The sequence below is a fragment of the Lathyrus oleraceus genome, chromosome 5, assembly GCF_024323335.1.
Source record: "Lathyrus oleraceus cultivar Zhongwan6 chromosome 5, CAAS_Psat_ZW6_1.0, whole genome shotgun sequence".
Classification (NCBI taxonomy): Eukaryota; Viridiplantae; Streptophyta; class Magnoliopsida; order Fabales; family Fabaceae; genus Lathyrus; species Lathyrus oleraceus.
Genome location: NC_066583.1, coordinates 372,990,170 through 373,009,337, shown reverse-complemented (window position 1 = coordinate 373,009,337; position 19,168 = coordinate 372,990,170). Strand labels below are relative to the sequence as shown.

At 41.0% G+C, this 19,168-nt stretch overlaps 1 non-coding gene across 1 annotated transcript; it reads left to right on the top strand.

Annotated features, from left to right (window-relative positions):
• The first annotated feature begins 6,568 nt into the window (after positions 1–6,568).
• LOC127090218 (small nucleolar RNA R71) lies at positions 6,569–6,675 on the top strand. Its single transcript, XR_007791746.1, has one exon. It is a non-coding gene; the product is annotated as a small nucleolar RNA R71 (small nucleolar RNA).
• The last annotated feature ends 12,493 nt before the right edge of the window (positions 6,676–19,168 follow it).

Below are 19,168 nucleotides of genomic sequence, written 5' to 3'. Positions count from 1 at the left end.
GGTGTTTATGGAAAGGAAGTGAAAAATGGAGTTTTAGTGGATTTTTGGTGGAGAAATGGATGAGTGAAGTTTGGAAATGGTAATGGCTTGGAGTTAATATGAGGAAGTTGGTATTTTTTTCATGGACTTTGGTGGAGTTGGGAGGAAGAGAAAATGAGTTTTGAGAGGTTGAAGAAGGTGAAAATAGTGAAATTGGGGATTCTATCCCGTTAAAGGTTCAGACATCATGGCGCCTGCCATGGCTTCGGAATTGGTTGGGCCAGATTAATTCATTGCTTCTTGGGCCATAACTTTTCGTCTTCATTTTTGCAAGAATGGGGGTGCACATAGGTTTCTATGGTATGCTGTTTTTTTTATTAAACTTGACAAAATAAAATAAAATAAAATGGTAAAGTGAGATAAAATAAAATGGACATAAAAACATAATAATAACAATGCGTATCCTCGAAGCTCTACGATCCGGTGTCGAAGATCGGCGATCTCATTATTCAGTATGTCAGCTTCAGTGGCATGTGTGGTATCTGATACTTCGACCTGTAAAGCAACGTCAGCAAGCTCTTGGCGGAGCTGGGCTATCTCCATACGAAGCTTAACCAGCTCAGACTGCATGCTTGGACTCTGAAGATTTGGATTATTAGTGAGGACTTTGATTCTGATAGGTGCGATTTTCTGCTCGTCTACTATCTCGCCTTGGCCTTCTGTGGCGTAGGCCCAGTTGGCCTGATCAATAACACAAGTTACCTGAGGGTCCGGTAAAGTAAAGTAGTGAATAATCTCACCCTCGATCAAGAGCCTGTATTGATCCGGTTGGAAGGAAGATCTCCTCATGAGGCCACGGTCCAGACAGAAGTCAATATCCATCAAGGTATAGCTGCAGTAAGACGTCAGGCGAAATAGTCTTCTATCAAGTCCTAGGGTGGAGGCTATATGAGTCACCGTGCTTCTAACGTGTATAGGGCTCACAGCGGAGCGAGCATTAAGATAGAGACTCTCGATCAGAAAAGCTCTGCAATCTACTAGGCGTGATTGAGTGGTACAGTACATGAAGAAAATCTCTTCAGCACTCACATATGTATCAGGGTCACTCTTCCCCAGGAAAGTGTGGGTAATAATCATCTGAAAGTATCTGAAAGCAGAATTATGAATCTTGTTAGAGATTTTGGTGGAAGGTTCAGGGCTACCTTCACATGTAATGTCACTCCAAAACTTCTCAACGTCTCTACTCAGGAAATAGCTCATGGGGAGCTCAGATAAGGCATCATAAGCAGTCTGAAATCCAAGTAAGTCACCGAAACGCTTATGGTTGAAGGTGTATTATGTCCCAAATAACCTGAATTTAATGTACCCACCATCACTAGAGTGACCAACATAGGGTTCGTAGGTCAGGGAGCTCAAGAAATCCAAAGTGAGGTTCCTGTAAGTCACATGCATCGCATCAGTATATGCATCCCATTGCAATTGATTGCACAAACTCCTGACACTAGGCTCAATGCCTAATGCCTCCATGCAGCTTGAATCAGGATATCTGGTGGGCAGCATTGGACGTTGGGAAAGCATGGCGTAGCGCTGCTCCTGAACTGGGTCACGAAAGATCACTAGCATAGTGTCGAAATTTTCCATCCTGAAAAGTTAGGTTAAAAACAGAGGACACCTGAAATCGCAAATAGTGTAAATGTTAGTCTAAACATAGATATATACATACATAGAACAAATGAAAATGTAAATTGAAATAGTAAAAGTAAAGAAAAGGAAAAGAAATCATGGGTTGCCTCCCATGCAGCGCTTGTTTAACGTTGTTAGCTTGACGATTCGAACTTTATATATTAGAGGTAGGAACCGGATGGTCGATCAGAGTATAGCCAGGGCATTTTGTGGGGATGTCACCTCCTTGATATTGCTTCAGTCTTTGTCCATTTACCACAAATGAATTACATGAATTGTTCCGGATTTCAACTGCTCCAGATTTTAGGATTTTGGAAACCTTAAAGGGGCTTGTCCATCTCGAACGCAGCTTACCTGGAAAAAGTCGTAATCTCGAATTGAAAAGGAGAACAAAGTCGCCTACATTAAAGTCCTTTTTCACACTCCTTTTGTCATGTCATGCTTTAGTTCTTTCTTTGTATATAATGGCATTCTCGTAAGCGTTTTGGCGGAGTTCCTCCAATTTGTGGATATCGAGGATTCGCTTCTCGCCAGATGCCAGGTAATCCAAATTCAGGGTCTTGATGGCCCAATATGCCTTGTGCTTAAGTTCAAAAGGTAAGTGGCATGACTTCCAATAGGGGTTTTGTAAGCAGTTCTATAAGCCCACAATGCTTCTGTTAGCTTTTCAGATAAATCTTTTCTGGATATTGAAACAGTTTTCTCCAAGATTTGCTTAATCTCTCTATTAGATACTTCCACTTGACCTATAGTCTGGGAATGATATGGTGTTGCTACTCTGTGTTTTACTTTATACTTTCTTAAGAGTTTATCAAATATCCTAGATATAAAATGTGATCCACCATCACTTATGACAAGTCGTGGTACTCCAAATCTGGGAAAAATATTATTCTTAAACATCTTGATGACTACTCTTGTGTCGTTAGTGGGTGCGGCTATAACTTCTATCCATTTGGACACATAGTCAACGACTACCAAAATGTACTTGTTTCCCAACGAAGATGGAAAAGGTCCCATGAAATCAATACCCTAAACGTCAAATAATTCCACTTCTTAGATGTTCTTCAAAGTCATTTCGTCGCGTCTTGAGATGTTTCCAGCGCGCTGGCACCGGTCACATTGGAAAATATAAGTATGGACATCACGCCATAATGTTGGCCAATAAAGACCAGCTTGAAGGATCTTAGCGTATGTCTTGGATGTGCTTGAATGTCCACCATAGGGCGAAGAGTGACAATGCTCTATGATATTTCTGACTTCTTCTTCCGGGACGCAACGTCGGAAGATGTTATATGTTCCTCTTTTAAAAAGGATTGGTTCGTCCCAGTAGAAATGTCTTATATCTGTAAAGAATTTCTTCTTTTGTTGATAATTGAGGTCAGGTGGTATGATATCAGCGGCTAGATAATTCACAAAATCAGCGTACCATGGTACTCTGCTAATTTCTGAAATTGTCCCAAAGTTGTCTCTATCAGGTTCAAGGGGAACGGTATCTAACTTAGCTATCAATCTGTCATAGGTGAAATCATCATTTATAGGTAAACAGTCTGGCTTCAAATGCTCTAGTCTGGAAAGATGGTCAGCTACTATGTTTTTTGTTCCTTTTTTGTCTCGAATATCTAAGTCGAACTCTTGTAGCAAAAGGATCCATCTGAGTAATCTTAGTTTCACATCCTTTTTGCTTAGAAGGTAATGGATAGCTGCATGGTCTGTATAGACTATAATCTTAGATCCGGCAAGATAAGACCTAAATTTATCAATTGCAAAGACCACAACTAGGAGTTCCTTCTCTGTTGTTATATAATTTAGTTGAGCAACATCTAGGGTTCTACTAGCGTAATATATTACATGTAATTTCTTATCTTTTCTTTGCCCTAAAACAGCTCCTATAGCGAAATCGCTAGCATCACACATTATTTCAAATGGTTTAGTCCAATCCGGGGTTTGTAGAATGGGTGTTGAAATCAGTGCTTGTTTTAACTGATTAAAGGCTTCGATACATTTTTCATTGAAAACGAATTCAACGTCTTTCATCAGAAAGCCGATCAGGGGTTTTGTTATTTTAGAGAAATCCTTGATGAAGCGTCGGTAGAAACCGGCGTGTCCAAGAAAACTACGAACTTCTTTAACTGTCTTAGGAGGGTTAAGATTTTATATAACTTCTATCTTTGCTTGGTCGACCTCAATGCCTCTTTCAGATATTATATGTCCTAACATTATGCCTTCTTTAACCATAAAGTGGCACTTCTCCCAATTTAACACAAGGTTAACTTCTACGCATCTCTCTAGGATTTTCTCAAGATTAATGAGGCAATTCTCAAAGTCGAACCCACACACTAAGAAATCGTCCATAAATACTTCCATAATTCTGTCGAGATAATCTGTGAAGATTGACATCATACAACATTGGAAAGTAGATGGCGCATTGCAGAGTCCAAACGGCATTCGTCTGTAAGCAAATGTTCCGTAAGGACAGGTGAAGGTTGTTTTCTCTTGATCCTCGGGGTGTATGGGTATTTGGAAAAATCCAGAATATCCATCCAGATAACAAAAGTAAGAGTGTCTGGCAAGACTCTCAAGCATTTGATCTATGAATGGAAGGGGGAAATGGTTTTTCCTAGTTGCCTTATTGAGCTTCCTATAATCTATGCACATACGCCATCCGCCTTCTATACGTTTAGCTACATGCTCACCCTTCTCGTTCTGCACGACTGTGATGCCTCCCTTTTTGGGTACCACATGTATAGGACTTACCCATTTACTATCAGAGATTTGATAGATTATACCAGCCTCTAGCAGTTTAAGGACTTCCTTCTTGACCACCTCACTCATTACAGGGTTGATTCTTCTCTGATGTTCTCTGGAAGGTTTTGAATCCTCCTCTAGCGAGATCCTGTGCATACACACGGATGGGCTTATACCTTTTAAATCATATATTTTGTATCCTAAGGCAGAGGGGTATCTTCGTAAAACATTCAAGAGTTGGTTTGTCTCATCATGGTTTAAGGTGGCACTAACTATTACTGGGTGGTTCATTTCTTTATCCAAAAACTCATATCTTAGGTTCTTGGGTAATTCCTTAAGTTCTTGAGCTGGTTTTTGAGAATTTGGTGAAAGGTCTGGGATAAGATCCAAACATTCGTTAGTGTGAGGTTTCGTTTCCTCTAGCTCGTCATCCCTTTCATTCGGGTTTGAAAATGGTTTGATCACAGATTCTTCTTGATCAAATTCCCTTATGCATTCATCTATGATATCGATCGTGTAACATGCGTCTCCTAAGATTGGTGCCATCAGGAACTTTGAAAGAATAAACTCTATCATTTCATCCCCTACTTCAAAAGTTAATTTTCCTCTTTTAACATCTATTATAGCTCTGGCTGTTGATAAAAATGGTCTACCTAAAAGGATAGGGATATCGTCGTCTTCCTTGATATCCATGACCACAAAGTCTGTTGGGATATAAATTTGACCGATCCTAACTGGGATGTCTTCTAAAATGCCTATAGGATACTTAACAGACCTATCGGCTAATTGGAGGGACATCTTAGTTGGTTGTAATTCTCCCAAGTTTAACCTTTTACACACAGCTAAGGGCATTAAACTCACACTAGCGCCTAAGTCTAGGAAAGCTTTGTCGATCACATGACTCCCTAAAATGCAAGGTATAGAAAAACTACCAGGGTCTTTCTCCTTCTTAGCAAGTTTATTCTCGAAAATAAAGTTGCATTCCAAGGGTTTGGGAACGTCAAGCCTATGCTTGTTGGTTAAGATGTCTTTGAGAAATTTGGCGTAAGATGGAATTTGGGTGATGGCTTCGGTGAAAGGAATCTCTACATGAAGCTTCTCTGTTACTTTTATAAATTTTTGGTATTGGCTATTGATTTTGGTTTGTTTAAGTCTTTACGGATATGGGATTGGTGGTTTGTACGGGGGAGGTGGTTTGTAAGTTTTATCCTTGGCTTCTCCTTCTTGGTCGGCTTGTTTTTCGGGTTCCACCGGTTCCTCTTCTTGGTTGGTAGGTATATTTTCTTTAGAAGTTTTGGACTCGCTCATTGCTGGGTTATGAGGCCCTTCGTAAGCGATCCCACTTCATAATGAGATAGCGTTAGCTTGCCCTCGAGGGTTGAGTTGAGGTTGTCCAGGTAATTTTCCTCCAGGTGTATTTTGTGGGGCTTGGTTTTATGCTACCTGTGAGATCTGGGTTTCAAGCATCTTGTTGTGAGTAATTATCTGATCAACCTTGGTCCCTAATTGCGTTATCAGTTCATTTACGTGAATGTTCTGGTTTAGGAATTCTTTATTTTGTTGAGTCTGGCCTGATATAAAGCTCTCCATGATCTTCTCAAGGTTAGGCTTCTGGGGCACAACTTGCATAGGTTGATTTGGTTTTTGGGCTTGATAACTTTATGGTCTCTGAGATGCATAATTTTGGATAGGGTTCTGGTTTTTATAGGAAAAGTTTGGGTGATTCTTCCATCCAGGGTTGTAAGTGTTTGAAAATGGGTTACCTTGGGCGTAATTCACTTGGTCGGTGTTCAGGTTGTTTAAAAGGTTACACTCTGTCGATTCGTGTTTTTTAGATCCACAAAGTTCACACTCTGTGTGGACTACCGCTGCGGTGTTAGTGTTTGTAGACATATGTTCGACCTTAAGGGCTAAAGCGTCCATTTTCGCCTGCATCATGTCCATAGAGCTTATCTCATGTATTCCACCTTGGGTCTCCTTTTTCTCTATTGATGCTCGTTCAGTTCCCCATTGGTAATGGTTTTGGGCCATATCCTTAATTAGGTCACAAGCTTCAGGGTAAGGTTTGTTCATTAGCGCACCATCTGCGGCAACATCGATGCTCATATTTATGTTATAATGGAGTCCATTGTAGAAGGTATGAACGATCAGCCATTGTTCTAGGCCATGGTGTGGACAGACTCTTAATAGCTCTTTGTATCTCTCCCAAGCTTCAAAGATTGATTCTCCTTGGTTTTGAGTAAATCTAGTTATTTGGTTTCGAAGAACAACAGTCTTACTAGGGGGAAAATATCTAGCAAGGAATACTCTTCTGAGGTCTTTCCAGGTAGTTATTGAGTTAGCTGGAAGTGAATCCAACCATGAACGTGCTCTATCCCTGAGGGAGAAAGGAAATAATCTCAAACGGATTGCATCAGGTGAAGCACCGTTGGATTTAAAGGTGTCGGCTAGTTGGATAAAGACTTTTAAATGTTGATTTGGGTTCTCAATAGCGAGACCCGCGAATTGGTTCTGTTGCACTAATTGCAGTAAGGAATGAGGGGGTTTACTATACTAGAACTAGGTTCCTCATCAGAGGGTTGGGCAAATTCCATAAGAGGTCTCCGGTCGCGATTCTCAGCCATAGCTTTCTTAATTCGGATGAGTAAGAGGCGTGTACGAGTGTAACATTCGAGTTCCGCTAAAGGATCTACTAAATTTCCGGTATTACGGGTTCTTCACATTTATCGGCTAATAATGCCTTAGTCTAGACGGTGTAACAACAGGGTACGAAATTTGACGAAGTTGGTCCCCGGCAACAGCGCCAAAAACTTGATCGTTGTATTCGCAAGTGCACGAATCGCGTCAGAGTAATATAAAAGAATATCGATCCCACAAAAACCAAATCGTCAATCTATCGATTACTATCCTTACGGTGTTTATCTAAGGCGGTATGAAAGAGGTATTGATGTTGCAAAATAATAGTAAATAAAGGAGGTAATAAATACGGTGCAGATAAAGACAGGTTTGAATGTATTTCACGTCAGTTAAACGATGTTTCGATTGTCTAAATAGAACTACTTATGGGGCAATATTTTCTACTCTTGAAAAGAATCCATTTAACAGGAATTGTCGCTTTCGCGTATTCAGAACCGAGTTTACCCTTAAATTAAGGCCTTTTATTGTCACTTATAAAAGGTGTGCATAACGCTAAAGTAGTAAACTTATTTTTAAGAAATAAGACTCGTAAACTTAGTTGAAAAGTGATTTTGATTTGGAAATTTTTACCCAAGGAGTTTCCTGATTTTAAATCTATCAACGCATCCGAAAACAGTTTCAAAAATCGTTTTTCCTTAAAGTGATAAAAAATTCCTGGTTAACTAAGCCAGGGTGCTTTCGCACTCCTTGAATAGTTAAAACTAACCAAGTTTGTTTCAGAAAACTCAAGTTAAAAATCAAAACAGCCTTTAAAGCATTTTTACATATTCAATATGTGAAACATCTCTTTAACCGCGATCCTTACATTCTAACCTTCGAAAGTTTTTGCCAGACATGGTAATACAAACAAACACAACGATATTGATCATGATAAAAAGTTGTTTTAGAATGTAAGGCGTAAAGAACGAGTAAAGCGTGGACAAAAATTAAATAAAGTAAAGCGTGGACAGAAATTAAATAAAGTAAAGCGTGGACAGAAATTAAATAAAGTAAAGCGTGGACAGAAATTAAATAGAGTAAAGCATGGACAGAAATTAAATAAAGTAAAGCACGACAAGTAAAATAAATAAAAGCGATTAAATAAGAACCTGCTCCAAACGGAGGCTTTAAATCTGGTACAAGGAAAATAAACCTTCGACTCTGAAGATAAAGACGACAGCAAATCGAAATGCTCCAACTCAATCTCACTAAGGTGCGATAACCCCCCGATATGACGGATTACCTCTTTTACAGATGATAAATATAGTCTTAGTGTTGTAAACTAAGTTGGATGATTTAGAAATGAACTAGAACGACCTATTTATAGAGGAATTCAGCAGTTTGCAAAGACCATTGTGCCCTTCTGTAATACCCCAAAATTTACCCTTCATTTTTCCTGGAAGCATACGCTTTACACCTCATGCATGCATTCATTTTTAGGTCATTTAACATTAGATACATTGCATTTCATCATGTCAATCAGAATTAGATCCAAGAAACTTTATTTAAAAAATAAAAATAAAAATAAAAATAAAAAAAACGAAAAATAAAACGAAAAAAAAAATAAAAAAAAATAAAAAAAATAAAAAAAATAAATAAAAAATAATAATAAAATAATAATAAATAAATAAGTAAAAGAAAAAATCTCAGACTTGGACCTCTCTTAAAAGTCCACTAAGCTACCAATATTAGGCTATAAATACTAGAGTTTCATTGAAACAAATATTCATTCATTCTATTCCTATTACCCTGAGGAAAAAGATAGTGAGAGAAGAGCTAACAGAGTTCAGAGCAGCCTCCAAACCCTGAAGGGAACTCAACTGCACAGAATCACCTCTGCCTCACATAAACCCTAAAGATTGTTTTGTAAACCTCACGGGTGCAACTCAATTTCAATCAAGCTCTCCAATTAGGTTTGCCCTATATCCATCATCTTTATGCCTCTAATTTGAATGCTCTAAATGTATGAGGTATTATGGGTGAATTTGATACCCTTTTGATGCATGTCTTTTTTGTGAATTTTAATGGCATGATTCATGTGGTTACATTTTGATTTGAGGGCAACCCTTGATTACCCTATTTTTTTGTCTCTAACCTGTTTGTTGAGTTTTTGTGAGGGCTCACATGACTTTTGCAGGGATAACTTGCGTGGTTTTCCACTTTATTTGTGGGATACCCCTTGGAGGTTTCATTCTGATTACCTGTACTGACTCACTTTCTTTGATGGTGTTTAGCTTGGAAGGATCCCTGGGTTTCCCATTCCTCTAACTGCTGTTACTTCGGATCTTCATCCGCGTGGTACTTTTACATTTTTCCCGCATTTTACTGCTTTCCTAGCTGGAAGACCTCGATAGGAGGCAATGTTTTTTTGTGTGTTTTTTTTACAGGTTCCTTCGTCAAGGACTGCCTTTTTGCATGAGTTCACCAAACCATAACCCTTCATTGATTTTTCTTCTCCTAAACACACGTTTACTCCTTCTACTACAGGTGAGTAAGTCTCCAAAGGTCGAGCATCCGGTAGATTGCGTAGTAACGTCGTTCGTCCAAAACCCACTCCATAACCCCGTAGTTAGCCGAACTACGGCTTGCTCTGATTCTCATTCCAGATGAGATACGTAGGCATAAGACGCGATGTCTTAGCGAGCACACATCCCCCCAACCCATAGGTCAGCCAAGCTACGAAGACTCTGATTCTCATATTCAGATGAGATACGTATACAGTGGATGCGACATCCGCGCGAGTCATTTTCATTTAACCCTTTTTTTTTGGTAAACAGCACAAGATAAACTCACACCCTTTAGACAAGAACTACAAAAGTGGATCCCGTAGAGTACTACGGATGCGTAGGGGTGCTAATACCTTCCCTTCGCATAACCGACTCCCGAATCCAAGATTTGGTTGCGAGACCCCGTCTTGTCCTTTCCTTTTTCAGGTTTACTTCGAGCGTTTCCTTTCCCTCCTTTGGGATGAATAACGCACGGTGGCGACTCTTCTGTCATTTTCTTTCGCCGGTTGTCTTTTCGCGCACTGTATTTTTCAGGTTGCGACAGCTGGCGACTCTGCTGGAGAAACTAAGAAGTTGACCTCTTGTTGGTCCATCTTCCCTAAGCGAGTCCCTCCTAGCTTGTGTGATTTCTTGTTTATTGGGTGTTCATGCTTTTGTACATTTATTTACTTACCTGCTTGCATTCATCTGTTGTATCTGTTGGATCTGTTTGTTTGTTTGTTGGGATGGGGTGTTCTATGAGAGATAAGCCCATTACCCAGGCTTGAGTGTACATACAGGTTTTAGAGTGGATAGTCATGAGGCTTGCGTGGCGTGTTGCTACGTTAAGTCGTTCGTGAAGAACCACACCCAGACGAGGGTTCTTTTGGATATATTATGTCTTACGGGTGTTCCGTAACGGCAGGATGTTCCTCTAGAAATCGTCGACTCTGGTGACCATTTCCCGAGAACTCAATCGAGGCCTCTCCTCCGAGACGTGATTATGTTAGCTCTGGTGGGCGCATTCTCGCTGCTCAATCCGAGGATCCCGAGACTGGGAACTTGCTATTAGGATGTCCTGTTGAGGGGAGTCAGTGGAGGTCTTTTGTCCCGTAATAATGTCGAACCTCCAGTGGTAAACGTATTATTCGCGACTGAAGGGCTGAAGCTGATGAACTTCTATTCTTAGAACCTACCAGTGAGGGGCGGGCTAAATTCAGGAAACCTTAACCTCCAACCAACCCGGTTTTCTGGAGCAGAGTTTTGATCTTGAATTATATTCTTCAGTGGTTTTCTCTTCAGACAGTGCAACCTGACAGATGTTCAAGCAGATACAGCCATCCTGATTGACATGCCACTGCATTGCATTCACATCATTGCATCACATCATTCTGCATTCATATCATTTAACACATGTTTATCTATTACTAGGGGTTTACATCTTCTTCTTGATTCTAGTCGAGGTTTTCTTCTTACACTGTTTATCAAATGTGAGACTGGAATCAAGGGGGTAGAATACCCTTTGGAATCGATAAACATGTCATTGCATTTGCATATCCATTAGCATGTCTTGCATAACAGGTACCGCCGCAGTGTTCTCAGTTGTTTGGTGTTCCATTAGCAGGATAGCTGACTCAGGCATTCACCGATACGGTACCCGAAGGAATCAACAGAGAGCAATGGAAGGTGTACAAGCAGAGCTCGCTGAGATGAGGATCCGCATGACCCAATTCATGGATGTGGTTCAAGGGGTGGCTCAGGGACAGCAAGAGCTCAGACAGATGATATAGAGGAATCCCGCCGCTACTCAACCAGAGACATTGGATGATCCTCCAGCTGGAGAGGCTAATGGTCCCAATGGACCGGGGCCTATCCCGATCCCACATGTCAACCTTGATCAACAGCTCGTCCATGGTGATCAGGCCGATCAATTCCCCCTACTTCAGGAAGACTTTGGCATGGGCCATGGCATGGACCCCATGTTTAGAAGATTAGAGGAGAGGTTGAAAGCTGTGGAAGGACAGAATCCTCTGGGAGTAGATGTTGCTGACTTGAGGCTGGTCCCAGGTGTGAGAGTGCCACCGAAATTCAAAGTCCCGGTCTTTGACAAATACAATGGCAGCTCTTGCCCCAAAACTCACGTGCAAGCCTATTTCCGTAAAATGGTTGCATACTCTGATGACGAGAAGCTACTTATGTACTTCTTCCAGGACAGCCTAGTTGGGGCATCCTTGGAATGGTACATGAGGCTGGATAGAGCCCATATCCGCTGCTGGAGGGATTTGGCGGAGGCTTTCGTAAAGCAGTATCAGTATAATGCAGACATGGCTCCGGACAGAACTCAACTTCAGAATCTGTCTCTTAAAAGCAATGAGTGCTTCAGGGAATACGCTCAACGCTGGAGGGAGATAGCTTCCCGTGTTCAGCCTCCTATGTTGGAAAAGGGAATGGCCAACATGTTCATGAATACGCTGCCTGGACCTTATCTGGAGCGTCTGGTGGGGTGCAATGCCTCCAACTTTGCTGATGTGGTCTCTACCGGAGAGAGGGTGGCGAATTACCTGAAGACCTGCAAGATCCAAAATGGAGTTGGATCTTCATCAGGGGTAAAAAACTCGTTCATTGGAGGGCATAAGCAGAGAGAGGGGGAGTGAATTCTTTGACTTCCTATCAGAACAGAGGTGTTAGAAGGAACAGTTTCCAGAATTATCATCAACAACCGTATGTTGCGGCTGTGACCATTCCAGCTGCAGTACCACTACAACAACAACAACCACAACGTCAACCAGCTCAGTACCAACAGCAGCAACAACCGGGTAACAGACCCGCCTATCAACAGAGGCAAAGGATGATGGACCGGCGTTTCGACACCCTTCCAATGTCGTACGCTCAGTTGCTTTCTAGTCTTCAACAACTACAACTTGTGCAATTGCGCACTCTGGCTCCTCCTGTTGGTAGACTTCCGGTGGGTTACGACGCCAACGCTAGGTGTAGCTTCCACTCTGGGGCACCTGGCCATAACATTGAGAACTGCAAAGCTTTTAAGCACGTAGTTCAGGACCTCATAGATTCAAAAGCCATCAACCTTGCACCGGCTCCTAATGTCGTCAACAATCCCATGCCCCAGCATGGTGGAGCCAACGTTAACATGGTTGAAGAAGAAGTCAAATTGGTCTCTGAAATCAACGAAGAAGATGGGGATAGTGATTACGACATCGACAACTGGGTGCGTCCGAGGATCCCGGGTGAAGTCATCAACAATTGGTCTTCTGAGGAGATTGTCCAAGTCACTTTTCTGAAGGAGTAATTTTCTTTGTTTATTCATGCATGTCCAAGTCTTACGTTCCGCCCAGGGCGTAATGACTCATTGTAGGGCTCATCTATGTGACACTTGCATTTTTTATCATAAATAAAGGACGTCTTTTTGCATTCAAATATTTCGTTCCCTGTCTTTCTATTTTTGCAGTTTTTCAAAATAAAAAAAAATGGCAATGTTTTGTTTAGTTTCCACTTTTTTTCTTTCACACTCATAAGCACATACCATCACTCATGCAGATGCACGTCACCGGATCCTATTGATAACGGTTCTGCTATTGTAGCACCTCAAATTTGCACCTATCATTATACATACAATTTCATATTAGGTCATAGCATATCATGATCCATTGCATAGCATTGCATTGTTCCCAGTTGCCTCAAGAGCAAGCAATCAAGAATTAGGTCAAACTAATCTCCGGATCAGTCAACCAAGCAAGCAAAGGAATTTCTCATTGAACCAAGGCCTTGGGGTTTGTCCAACAAGTTCACATGGTTTGGAGGTCTATTTGAAGTATTTTGGTCAAGGGTTGAGGGCTCAGAGGTCAGCAGTTCATGCACAGACAGTCAAAAACCCTAAAAAAAAAAGTCAAATGTCAGTCAAAGCAGTGGATGGTGGTCATTCTTATGGAATTTGGGCACCATGGTCAATAATCAAGAGTCCATACAACTTGAGACATCATTTGAAGTCAAGTTCTCAAGGAATTAGGGTTTGGGAGTCACCAGTCCATGCACAATCAGACAGAAACCCTAAAAGTCAACTGTCCATTTAATCAGTGATTTGATGATTGGATTTGGTTTGTGAGAGCTCATTCATGTCCAAATAGTCATCATACATCATGCCAAACACCATCATGGAAGAATTTGAAGCCAGATCAAAAATTTCCAAAAGTAGAAACTGGGCCTGTAACTGAAACTTACCATAAATGGAAAGTCTTGATCCTCAAACCTACATTTTGATACAAGCCTCAAATGAATTTTTGCCCAACATGAAAGTTGAAGATCTTGTTCTCCCATTTCCAAAAAGTCCTAGAACTCTCAATTCCCATGTGTGGTTGGCAAGTTATGATCGAATCGATTTCAGAAAATCTTGAACTTCAGAAGGCCATATCTCTCAAACCGTTTGACCAATTTTGGTGGGGTTTTTTCCTACAAGTCACATTTGATCCCCTCTTTCCAAAAATATAAATTTCATGTGCCAAAACTTCATCAATCAAAATGGCATATTTTGACTTTTCTCATTTAAATGCAAGTTTGACCGAGAGTTGACTTTTTGATTTAAACATTTTTCCAACATTTGGCCAATTGGGACAGCTCATAAATATCATTTTAAGTGTGTTTGCAAGCTCAAATTATGCAGCACATGTGAATCATTGCTTAGTTGCTTGGAATTTGCAAAAAAAGGACACTTTCATCATGCTAAACCATGCTACTTCATACCATGCCTTGTACCTCAAAAGGACAGCAGCATTATGCATCATTTGCTGTCATTTGAAGCCTCATTTGCAGCCTAAAAAATCAGCAAGACCAAGGCCATGCTTGTTTGCTTGGAATTGGGAAGAAAAAGGACAAAGTGTAACCAACACATCCCATAAGCCATGCTGTTACCACAAGACAGCAGGAACTTGATCTTTTTCTGTCAAAAAAAAACAATTCTAAGAGCAGCCATCACACAAAAAAAAAGAACACACTGCAGACTTTACTCATCCACTTGGCTTTGAAAACTCTTTCTAAAAATCTGTCAAAAAAAACCTCCAAAGGACCAAACATTCCCTTGCCAAAAACAACATCAACACAACATCTTGGGCTCATTTCAACATTGTTTTTCCACCTGTAGAAGTCCCTTGCCCGACTGTTTTTCCAAAGTGACAGCCATGGCAGAAGATATTTGAAGCCGTTCCAAGCTATTTCAAGGCAAATTATCTTCAGCATTCAAGCATTTACCACAAAAAAACAACAGCACCGCGACTGTTCTTCAACTTAGGTGAGTTTTTCAACTCTCACCTTTTCCAAAACCATATTATGCATTATGTAGATCCATCCACGCTGGTTGTGTTGTGCTTTGAATCAATAAAAATGGTGGTGTATTTTGAAAGATATGATGACATGAAGTTTGATGCCTAAATATGTTTGTGTTTAATTCTTCCACAATAAGTTGATTTAGTGAATATGAAGGTTGGATTATGGATGTGTGTATTTAAATGAACATTTTGGTGTTTTTGTTTTTGAATTTGGAAAAAAATTTGACTTGGATTTGTAGTGATGAACACATTGTTACTGTTTCTTCTGCAATATGAATGCTGGGCTGCTACTGTAATGTTTTTTCTGCAATTTCTTTTTACTGTAGCTAGGCCATTAAATAAATGCCAAAAGGCCTGGGGCGAGGGGGATTCGAACCCCAGACCTTTGCTTCAAATACCAAGTGTTTTACCACTGGGGCGCAATGCCAATTCATTAATTAAACGCCTTCTACAAAATATATGTTAAAAAAGGGCGCTGACTTTGCAAATTTAATGAAACGCTGGGTTTCATACTCAGCATGGGGGGCGTTTTGGTCATTTACCACAGCGCCTATTATTTAATCCACTTTAATTCATTTAGTCTCAATTTTTATTTCATTTACCATGCCAATCTTACAAAATTCATAGATCATTCATTTTAAATCCAAATTTCATGGGAATTTTTGCATAATGATCATCACAATCTCTAGTTTTTTATCATTATTTTTCCAGATTTTTTGGTTGAGTAATTTTTAATTGGCCTTAGGGTTTGTGACATGTGACCAAATTTTGTACACTTTGCCAAATCAATTGTGAAATGATGAGAATGTATCCAATGGCTCCCAAATTTTTGTGCTTAAACTAGACACACTCATGGTGATTTTGGTGTAGAGTTTGTGAATTTATCATTTGTGGTTTGTGAGTTATGATTTTTTGAATTAGGGTGTGACAATTTGTGTCACACCATTGATGTCCAACTTCATGATTTTCATTACCATGTTTCTTGACCTCCAAATGGATTGAAATTTTGCATGAGCCTACTCTTGTATGTCTAGTTGACTTGTGAATTTTCTTGGATTTAATTGAACTATTTTCCATTTGTTTGAGATTTTCCTTCCCTGCCTAGTCAAATGTTGACCTTGTGTGACACTTGTTCCCATTTCATTTGTGAAATTCTCATACTTTATTGGATGGACATGAAATTTTACGTGAGATAACTAGACATCCTCATCTTTGCCATGGTTTTGATCCCATTCATTTATCATACACCATTCTTGACTTATGATTTTTCTAAGTTGATGCATGTTTGTTTGACTTCCTTGAGCATGTACAAATTGGCTTTGACTTTCTGATTTTCATTGACTGCCTTCCACTTGCCCAAATGGGATGAAATTTGACATGCTCACCATGCTATGTGTTAGGTTTGATCATGATTTATTTGATGATTTTTGGAAAATGTTTAGATTGCTTTTGATGCAAGTCTTGCTGTTGACTTCTGTGAGCTTCTGTTTGCCATGTTTTGACCTAAATGGTTCTTGAAATGATGATGATGATTGATATGAATGTGAACCCAATTGGTTTTGTTTCCTAATTGTTTGAACATGATTTTGGATACTTACCCCTTGCTGTTTGGACTTCCTCATTCACTTTTGACCCTAGGCTAGCCCTAGTGGTCCTGCTACTCACCTTTGAGTTTGTGATTTCAGGTTGACCATCAAATGGCCATTAAGACCAATTCTTTTGATTGAGCTTACTCAAGCATCATTGTCTAACCTCTTTGTTTTGTAGGTGGCTTGGCTCACATGCCCTAAGCCTTGTGCCTTGCACATCCATGTGCCCCTAATTGACTGTTGGTGTCTGTTTCTGTTTGCTTTGTTTGAAGTTGCACACTAACATCTGCTTGACTGTTTCAGGTGCTTTAGTTGCTTAGTTCCTTGTGAACTTTTTGCTTTGCTTTGCTTGTATAAGCAATTTGCATTGAGGTATGTCTCTTTTACTTCATGTAGTCTGGAAGACCTGGCCTGTTACTTGGCCAGGCAACTGTCTGAAGCCCTCCTTAAGAGGCAATGTTTGTGATTGTTTAATTTTGTCCTTGCATAGAGTCAAAGTCCTCCTAAGTGAAGAGGCAATTGGTGGAAGGTAGGGATATGCAATCTATCCCCCACTATTCAGTGTGTCATCTGCCTTGCTCACACCACTGTGTTGATGCATTGCAGATACAAACCCAAGATCTTGTACAACTGTACAGTTGAGTCAGTTCTAAATGTGTAGAAGGGTTCCCACTTTCTGAACCCACACATTCTTGTCTTGAGCTCTCCCAGACCAGGGATAAGAGCTGTGAGGTCTCATCCTCACTTCATCCTTTCATCTGCTTCACCTTAGCCCCTCAATGGCAAGGTTAAGAGCATACTCACCCAGTTCCAGAGGTTTGTTTGTCGAGGTTGATATGACCCCTTGACTAAAACCTAACCCTTGTTTGAGCCACTTGCTTGTGTATAGTGTGTGCTATCTGTGCTTGTAGGATTGTTTGACTTGCTTCCTGTGCAAGTTAGGATAGTTTGACTTGCTTCCTGTGCAGGTTAGGATAGTTTGACTTGCTTCCTGTGCAAGTAGGTTTTACTTGGCTTGCTCCCTGTGCAAGTTAAGTGTGTGTGTGGCTTGCTTCCTGTGTGAGCCATGCTTAGGATAGGTTGGCCCGCGTGCCGTTTAGCTAGAAACCTTAACTTAGGGATGATTTGCATGATAACATCTAGGCTCGAGTCGTAGTCTCCCTAGTTGTGTCTCCCTCTGTTATCTGGTTAGGCTAGTCCTTTATCCCTGCGTAGGGGAACTACATCGCCCTGATCTTCATACCAGATGAAGTATGTAGGCAGGAGATTGAGCTGATCTCTCCGGGCGCCCTTTTTCTTTTTGTGTGTGTTGTCTGACAGTTGCTAGGCTCGAGTGCCTGACTCCTTAGCAATTTGTTGTCTGTCTGTTTGAGTGTGTGCTTGACAGTTATAGGCTCGAGTCCCCGACTCCCTATTAACTTGTTGTGTTGTTGTGTGCTTGGAAGCCGATGTAAGTCCATCGAGTGGCATTTGGGTTCCAGTGTGCGTGTGTTTTGGTTCGGATGCTGATGTAAGTCCAGTAATTGGCATTCAGGCTCCATGTTTGCCTTTGCCAGCATTTGTTTGTGTGCGTGTCAGCCGAGCTACGAATGCTCTGATTCTTCTCTCGTCCGAGAAGATACGTATGCATAGGATGCGATATCCTAGCGAGCATGTGTCGTTTCCCAGTCCGAACTACTTCGACTCTGATGTCTATGCCTGATAGACTAAGTAGGCCCAGGATGCGATATCCTGCCGAGTCAGTTTCAGTCAGTTTCTTTTGTCTCTTTCAGCCAGTGTGTGAGTATTTGAGCAGTGTTTAGCAACCAATTTTCCTTCCTTTTGTGCGTGGATCCCGTAGAGTACTACGGATGTGTAGGGGTGCTAATACCTTCCCTTCGCATAATCGACTCCCGAACCCATTCTCTTTGGTCGCGAGACCATGTTCTTTCCCAGGTTTACTTCGAGCGTTTCCTTTCCCTCTTTTGGGATAAATAACGCACGGTGGCGGCTCTGTTGTTCTTGTTTTCCCGCTGGTTTTTCGCGCGATGCGACAGCTGGCGACTCTGCTGGGGACATAGAGAAGTTGACCTCTGCTGGTCCATCTTCCCTGAGCGAGTCTCTCCTAGCGCTCTCTAGGTTAGGGTTTTGGTTGCTTTGTGCTGTGTTTATTTATTGCATTCATTATTTACTGTTTGCATTCATTGACTATTGATTGCATTTATGTTTGCATTAATGTTTGCATTTATTCATCTGTTCACCTGGCTGGTTGTTTGTTTCTCTCTGTGTGGGGGTGAAGAGTCAATTGAGGTAAAAGGTCCAATACCCAGACCATGAGTGCAATCTAGGATACCTAGGAATAGAGTGATTCATGGGAAGCGGGTGGTATGGCGCCACTTAGCGGAACATTGATATCACGAGCAGTTCAGACCCTGGTGGGATGCTGTCGTTACATACTTCGGGTGTGTATATGACAGTATCCTGCGAAAGGTTATTTATGCTGCGTTTCTCTCAGCCTTACCCTGGCCTAGACTACACCCGTGAGTGGGGAAGGGTTATTCATTATTACAGGTACCGTTGGTGACTCGGTTCTGTTGGTGACTTGGTTCTGTTGGTGACTCTAGTTCAGACAACAGTTTTCAGTTAACCTTAAGTGGGATTTATGTTCCGATTTTGACTGAAGCTTCGACCTAGT